The sequence below is a fragment of the Pinus tabuliformis genome, chromosome 3_1, assembly GCF_031772625.1.
Source record: "Pinus tabuliformis cultivar Carrire ecotype Pingquan chromosome 3_1, CPIR1, whole genome shotgun sequence".
In the NCBI taxonomy this organism is placed as follows: Eukaryota; Viridiplantae; Streptophyta; class Pinopsida; order Pinales; family Pinaceae; genus Pinus; species Pinus tabuliformis.
In genome coordinates this window covers 821,354,703-821,363,646 of record NC_142301.1, presented here as the reverse complement: position 1 = coordinate 821,363,646, position 8,944 = coordinate 821,354,703, and positions in this window count along the sequence as shown.

The following is an 8,944-nucleotide window of genomic DNA, read 5'->3' as shown; positions in this document are numbered from 1 at the left end:
CAACAGTTTGCGCCTCATGTGCACTGTATATATGAGGTCTACCACTCTGATGCTACAGACAATCTCTCCTAAGGTGGTTTTTTCCACAAGTCCAACAACGCAGAGGATCCTTACTGTGCTCCTAAGTTCGATGTCCCTATCCTCTATCTGATGCATTGAACTTCTTAGGTGGCGCGACATTCTCCTTGTTATATATACTCTGTGGCCTTGCTCGCTTTTTATCCCATTTTCCTTTGTTCTTTACATCACCTATCCGATCTAACTTAGTCTCAGTTCTTCGTTTCAATTGCTCATAGCAATGTCTTAGCTTTCGAATGGCCTCCTCCAAAGATCTAGGCTCATCGAACTCGATCCTGTCTTTGAATGCAACCAGAAATCCACTGATGAACCTCTTAATCTTTTCCTTTTCCTCAGTCAAATAAGGCACATACCTCAACAACTCCAAGGATCTGCTAGTGTACTCATGATCTATCATGGAACCCATCTTTAGTTCATAAAATTATTTTACGCTATCATCAAAGTACCTTTCTGAAAAGTACTTCTTCTTAAATAGATTCTCACACTCACTCCAAGACAAATCTTCCTCATGAATACACCTAACATTCTTCACATCTTCCCACCAAATGTATGCTTTACATTTAAGACTGAAGGTAGCTACTCTAGCTTTCATGTTCTCTGAATAATCATGTAACTTGAAGAACTTACTCATGCCAAGCAACCATGCCTCTGCATCATGTGGTTTCTTCATTTCCCCATCAAAAGTATGTGTCTTTGCTTTCTTAATTTCATCTGGAGAATACCCCCTATCACTCCTCCTGTAAGGATGATACCAATGACGATCATAGTGCCTATCTGAATCATAACTAGAATCATACCTGTGGCTATCCCTTCTCCTTTGCAGAGTGTCCAACAATATGCCATCTCTAAATGTATCATCTATATCTAATCGATGACCACCATGCAATCTACTACCGCATGCCCCATTAGTTTTATCTTCCTGCTCATGACTGATCCATAGTGGGCCTTGCTGCTACAAGTCTGACAAGCTGTAAAGTATGACTACATTTACCTCTGCTAACATTTCCTGTGACTGTATGATTCTGTCATTATCTTCCTTACAACTCCTTATCTCCCCCTTTAAGCTACTCAGTGTCATTTCCAAGTCAGAAGAGTTCCCAACACAATACTTCTCTTCGGATTCGTAGGGAGAATCTCTATAGTCAACCATCTTGCTAGCCATTTGATATTTCTTCCAGCAAGGCATAATATGTTAGATAAACCAATCATAATAAATTATGTACCTTAGCATAACTTGGGGAGGAGACCTTGTTTGCAAGATCACCAAATCAGCATGATACATTTATAACATAATCATAACAACATATAGACATACGCAAGTAAATGTTTCAACTCATAAACACAACTCTAACTAGGGTCCAGTCATCAAGGCAAGGCCATATCAACAATGCATGTTATGACCTCATGCATGACAACAACCATTATTCCATTATACACATTGCCACATGAAACCAACAGTATGCATAAGAAATGCCAAACCAACTACAAAAACGCATAACCGCATGTAGTCGAACATACTTGATTAGTTCTTGCAATCAACCTACAAGACTGATGCATGTAATCAAAATATTCAAAATGTAACCTAACATATAAGGATGTAAGTAGGTACCATGAAATCGACATGTAAGTGACATGTAATCCATACACAGTTAGTAACATACTCATTTCAAATATATTTCATGAAATCAGCAATAAATCCTCCATGATAACCATAGTAAAACCCTAATCCAACATCAAACAAATATAACAAGTATATAAGTGTAAGAGACACACATGCAACTGACATGCATGAATGACCAACACATAGTCCATCCAGTTCGAGGGGTGAACCATGCTCTGATACCACTCTGTAACACCCTCCTTCCACATCTACCCAAGTAACTGACCAGCCAGGGTAAACATGTGATGAGAGGCCACTATGATATGATTCAACCTCCTTAGTCATATTAAGGAAGTGGAATCGACAAAAACACTCTGTATAGACATCCAGCATCATCAACAGAACCCTCATAAGATAAACCATCCACTCAGACAACCTGTCCCTATGTCCCACTGTTGTTTTAGGTCTCTTGGGCCATAGTCGCTCTCATGATATGAGCAAGGGAGCGACTGGCAACCTAAAGTCTCTCTCACAAGCATGCTTACCAGTGACTGTGGACCAAAAGTGTCAGTGTTGTGCCAGCGACTCTGGGATTTGAGCCAGTTTTTCAGGCCCAGAGCCCAGGACACTGTCCAGAACTGATCCATCTCTTCAAATAAGTAAAGTACCGTGGAAATAAAAGTACTAAAGAAAATACTTGTTCAAGACCTTAACTAGATCCCTACTAGCCATGACAGACATTTTGTCAAACATATCATCGATGTGTAATCTACAACTGTAAACAACATAATTAAGTGTAGGGATCTCATACTTATCTCAAAATCGATATGAACCATTATTCCCTCATGCCATTTGCTGCATTATCATCTATTAGGTCATAGGAACATTATCCATTCAAATACAATTAAAAACATGCTAAGAGCCATACATAGTTGCTGCCATAAAATGTGCATATAACCAACATAATAGGAACATAAATACAATAAACATATCATCCATCAAATCCATAAATACATCAGTACCTTTAACACATGAAAATAAAGGGAATGGATTTCTCATTAATGAATGCAATGAACCAACTAGAGATGGGACTACCATGTTCCACCCGACCGTAGAATGGCTGAGCCAAATCTCTCTTTAGCCATTCACCCCCGTGCCATATTCCAAGCATGAATGTGGGATCTCATAGAACACATCAATCGAAAATCATCCAGGGCTTCCAGAGGCTATCCACCTCAACCCATCAAGGGCTCCAGAGCATTTGTTCCAGCCAAGGTCTCCAACCTAGCCATCCAGAGGCTATCCACCTCAACCCATCAAGGGATCCAGAGCATTCGTTCCAGCCAAGGTCTCCATCCTAGCCATCCAGGGCTCTAGAGTGTTGGTTCCAACAAAGGCTCCAGGACTAGTAACTCAACCCACAACTGCCACCGGCTCCAAAGCGTTTGTCAAACCAAGGCTCTAGGACTAGTAACTCAACCCACCAAGGGCTCCAGAGAATTTTTCCAACCAAGTCTCCAGGACTAGTAATTCAACCCAAGTTGTTACAGGGCTCCAGAGAATTTTTCAAACCAAGGCTAGAAGAACTAATAACTCAACCCAAGCTAAGGAAACATGAGAAACAACCAAAACAAAACAATGAAAATAACCCATAATCACCATGGCTATCCAGGAAACGGAAAGACTAAAAAATCCACTATCAATCCAAGCAATCCTCCATGACAATGAAAGATCATGACCAAGAATCCACATGCATATGTCATGCATGTCCAAACTAGTGAAGAAATCATACATGCAACTTGGTACCTGCAAGAAAATCTGATGTAGCTGCTGATGACGATGCCTTCTTATGGTTGCCTTCTCTTCCTTTGCCTTATTACTCCAAGAATCCAAGTATGCCACACCCACAAAGAGTGCTCTAAGAAAACTCTAACTATCCAAGAGTATGAGAGAGAGAGAATAATGAGAGAGAGCTCCAACATTGAACTGACAAAATGTTACCAACTGATCCTCAAAAGCCTTTTTATGGATGAGGCCTCTATTTTCTTCATTTTCCATTATTTTCCTTTATTTTCCTCCTCACATGCAACCTGTGACCTTTCACCTCCTTTTTCTCCTAATTTCCATTATTTTCATTATAAATAAATGAATTAAAAATGCCATTTAATGCCTTAGCCATTGCCTTTTCCAATTTCCTTAGCCATAAACAACCAAATGAACACCCCCTAAGATGTTTTTCCCAACATTCAACTTGGAATAAGTGTCCCAGACATTCGTGGTTATTGCTTTTAACATTTATTACATGGAATTTTCACCAGGGCTGTTACATATTTATCAGTCCTGACTCTGCCAACCTGTTCGCCCATTGTTTTGGCTCTAACCTCGTCACTCCCTTGTCTGGGTAGTGCACCTGTTTCAAATATCGGTTTGGTGTGAACTGAGGGTACCTCTTCCTATCGTTAAAATCATAATCCGCGAACTTGAGCTGCAAAATTTCTCCTAATGCTTCTCTTTTAAAGGGTACTGCTTCGGGCAACAAGGGTGTAAATGTGCCATACTTCGCATCTTTTGATTCTTTTATAGGTTTAGCATTTGGTTTCCTCAGCGGGATGTATGGTGGTAGGGGTGATAAAAATATTGCGCCACCTTCCTCTACCTAAATCTCCCCCACTCCTTCATCACTGTCTTTGATTGGCTCAAGCTTTTGCTGAGGTTTAGCGGGTTTCTTATCTTGTTTCTTGTTTCTTCTCACTTCCTTAGCCATATTCTTTCTTAGGGATCTCCTCTCTTTCTGCGGTGATGGTGTTGTAGATGATGCTACTACGGGCGTTTCTACCGTGGGCATCTCAGCAAATGCTTTGAGCGTACCAGTGGTTGCTGCGACGAGTGCTTCCATGACTCTTTCTATGCCTCTTTCGTTGAATATACACACGAATTATTCAGTTGAAAGGATGTTCATGCGGAAATTATTTGCAATTTTTTCGCACTATGAACACTTTAGCTCTCAATTCAATAGATTTCTTAATCTGGGTGAGTGACGGCTAATTTATAGCAATTCTAAAATTTGAACCCCATCATTAGATTTGATTTTGTCCAAATTGCATTCAGATTTGCTCATTAATTGCATATCTATCCTTAGATCTTGCCAATATGTCCTCATAAATGAAAATTTCTATGTATTTTTCCCTTTTAACGATAATATTTCTATTTTCCGGCGAACTTCGACACATTCCACACTATCACGCATATCTCATCTTCTGTCGTGGCTTCTATGAACTTTGACATAACCCAGATTGAGGTGAAGTAACTTCCTACGTTGAAGCTCTCTTTGCAGCGTAGTTTATAGTCTAGTGCCCACTTTCAACTGCCGGTGGCACTAATACTTTTCTCATTTCTTTGTCAGGGTGAAGCTATAGAGGTAGGGTTTTCCTTGTACAACTTCAACCTACTACCATTTAGTCTTCTTCGAATCAACTCTGTATTTAACTTCGCTAACTGAACTATGCATCCATCAGTAATATTCTTGATAACATATGGGCATAAGCAATGTATTTTGAAATTTCCTGGGAACTTCACAAACTTACTATCATAGAGGAGAACAAGGTCTCCTACATGGAACTTCTTTTGCTTAATATGCCTATCATGACAGGCCTTTTCTCTTGCTTTTTGTACTTGTTGATGGAATCCTACTATAAATCTATCTTCTTCCAAAGAAATCAACTGCAACATTCTTTCCTTCATTATGTCAGGGTCTGCCATATTTGTAAAGACTACAATCCTTAAGCTAGGGACAATGTATTCCATGGGCATTACAACTTCTTCTCGATAAACCAACCTGAAGGGTGTCTGACTTGTCAACTTCTTTCATGTAGTCCTATAATGCCCTAATACTACTGGAATTCTAAGGTCCCAGTAATATCTGTTTACATTGCGTACCTTAGTAAATGCATTCTCCAAAATCTTATTGAATGCTTCCATAGTTCGATTGGCCTGAGGGTGAAAAGGAGTACTCTTTTGGTGATAAACTTGAAATTCTTTAGTCAATGCTTCAATAGTCTTGTTCAAGAAATGTGAACCTTGGTCACTCATTAAGATCTTTGGTCACTCACAATAGTCTCTGTGCTGCGATCCCTTACTCGTTGTGCTTCGGCCCATCTTTTCAAATAAACAGTTACAGTAATTATGTACCTCGCACCAGTCCTCTTTCCAGGTGGATTGATAGGTCCAACAAAATCAATAGCCCATTTATCAAAATCCTGCAATGTAACCTATGGTACCAGTGGCATCTCATCTCTTCTTGAATGTTTTCCTATTCTTTGGCACATATCATAAGCTCTGCAATACTCCTTTGCATCTCTATGTAGTGTAGGCCACCACAATCCTGCTCTCAAAATCTTCTGTGCAGTAGCTTTTCTTGCATAATGTCCACCAGCTGCACCCTCATGAGCCTCTGTTAGAATGATTTTCCTTTCATGTTCAGGAACATACTTGCGCAGTATCTCATCTGGTCCCATATTATATAAGTGTCATACTATCAATGAAAAATCAACTGCATTCACCACTAATTCTTTCTTCTGCTTTGTAGTATATTCTGAAGGAGTCATTCATGTGTTCAAAAATTGAATAATATCTACAAAATGATCATCTGCAACTTTGATTGCAAATAACTGTGTATCAGGGAGATTATCTTCTATACTAGTTGGTTCTTCACCTATTTCCAATCTTGACAAATGATCAGGTTCTACATTCAATCTTCCTATTTTAACAATAATTTAAAAGTCATACTCTTGGAACAACAATAACCATCTACAAATATTCCCTCCTAAAACATGTGTATTAACCAAATACTTGAATGCAAAATGATCTGTAAACATCTTGAAATGTGATTCCAACAAATAATGTCTAAACTTCTGCAAGGCATATGCCATTGCCAATCCTTCCCTTTCTATAGTTGTGTAATTCTTCTAAGCTTTATATATTTTCCTACTTGCAATTGCTATAGGATGATCAATTTCACCTACACCAGGTTGTGCTAGTACTACTCCCAAAGCTATACAAGAAGCATCCACATGTACATGAAATTCCTTATTCCAATAAGGGAATACTAGTATAGGAGAAGCTACCATCTTTTCCTTCAATATGTCGAGGATCTTTTGACATTCTTCATCCCTTTGAAAAATGGCATCTTTCTTCAAAAACTCTTCCATAGGCGTAGTGATCTACGCATACCCTTTGATGAATTTCCTATAATACCCTGTATGTCCCAATGTAGTGCAAAGCTATCTTATTGTCTTCGATGGAGGTAATTTCACAATGATAGAAATTTTTGCAGGGTCCACCATTATTACTTGCTTTCAAACAATATGTCCCAGAAATATACCAAAAGGTACACAATATATACACTTCTTTAAGTTCAGGGAGTTTAATATTGTCTACACGTATCAATCATAAACCTTAAAGTTCTAGTATGTTTTCTTAACAAACCAAATATTCTCTAATCATCAAAGTATACCTCCAAAACTTGTGGATATATTATTTGAAAGTTGTGACCACTGCTCTTGAAAATATAACAGGGGCATTCTTTAGTCCAAAAGGAATCATTGTGTATTGATATGATCCCCATTCTGTAGAAAAGGTGGTCTTATGCTGATCTTCAGGTGCAATCCTAATCTGATGATATCCTAGAAATCCATCTGTAAATGAATAAACTTCCTGACCTCCTACATTGTTTAATACTTCATCTGTGAAAGGGGTAGGGAAAGGATCATGTAAGCATGCATCATTTAACTTCCTCAAATCAACACAGATCCTGATTTCTCCCTGATTTTTATTTTCTTGTACTACCATAGGACTTACCCACTCTGATTCTTCCACAGGTTCAATGACTCCTGCTGCTATCATCTTATCCAATTCAACTTTTACCTTCTACTTATACTTCAGATTCAATCTGTAAGGTATTTTCTTGATTGGCTTCGAGTCAGGCTTATAGGGGATATTCATAACTCATAAATATCCTACTTTACTCTTCATTTCTGGATACTTAGTGACAACTCCTGATATTCATGAAGCGATTATGTCACTTTTCTGACTGTTTCTTCATCCCAATAAAATCCTATAGTTGCAAACTTCAGTTCCTCTTCTGATCCTATATTTACATTCTTTGTCTTTACTAGCTTTTTTATATCTGGTATCTTTGGCTCAGGTCCATTTAATTCGGGGTGTCCTTCTGATTATGTTATGTCAATGTTACGAGGATGTTCTTTTTCTTCTGCAATAAGGTTGTAGCATTTTAGTGCATGTTATATTTGCGCAACCCAATCAGGTTGTTGCCATGTCCTTAGAGCTAAATCCTCAAAGATCTTCTTCTTAACTTTCTGAAGGGTTGAATCTATATATGGACAATCATCTTCAAAGCTAAATGTCAATATAAATCCATCAACCATATCTTACCAGCTTGCAATACCGTGTCAAAGCTCTGTTTCTAAGTACCATATCTGAGGAATTGTGTCCAATGTATGAATGAACCCATGTACACATTCCTTTTGTGGAATCTCCATCCATGCGGTAATACATAACCATATATGCTCACTGGGACTAGTTTCACCATCATATTTCAACTCCATCTCTGTGTTTATCTGACCAATTCTTATCCACATCAACCTTTGACATTCTTGCCAACCTTCTATATTCTTCTTATGTGTACCCCACCATTTAGCAGGAGTAGATTTTAGGGCTATATCCAAAGCTAACAATCTTTGACTTTCTGGAACCTGTTCCTCATAATCGTCAAGAAAAACATTCACATCACCCAAGCTATCATAAGAAGGTAGGCTTCATACCTTATATGTCATGCAACAGACTGATTTGGAAATTCTTGCACAATGCCTTGTAGATACTTCATGTAGTATGTTCTGCCAAATATGCAATTCTTCCTCTGAGTCTAATGCACAAGAACTATCATGCTCCCAAGTTAACTTTCCCTATGCAATAGGGTTAACAAAATATTTCTCCTTTGTTGTCAATTGATAGATATTATCTATATCAGCTGCGCAATACTCTTCTCTAAGTGGCTTTGTATACCTTTCTCCTTTTGATGGATCCAAGGGAATAATTACCCTCACATTATTCCCTTCAAATATCATTTGTTCTTCTTTAGATTAATTATAGCCATGTTATCAAATTCCCAATCAAGTCCAAGCAATGCAGGATAGGGGTTACTATCATCCACCATTTATATTACTTAAAATTCAGCTGTAGTGTGAACTC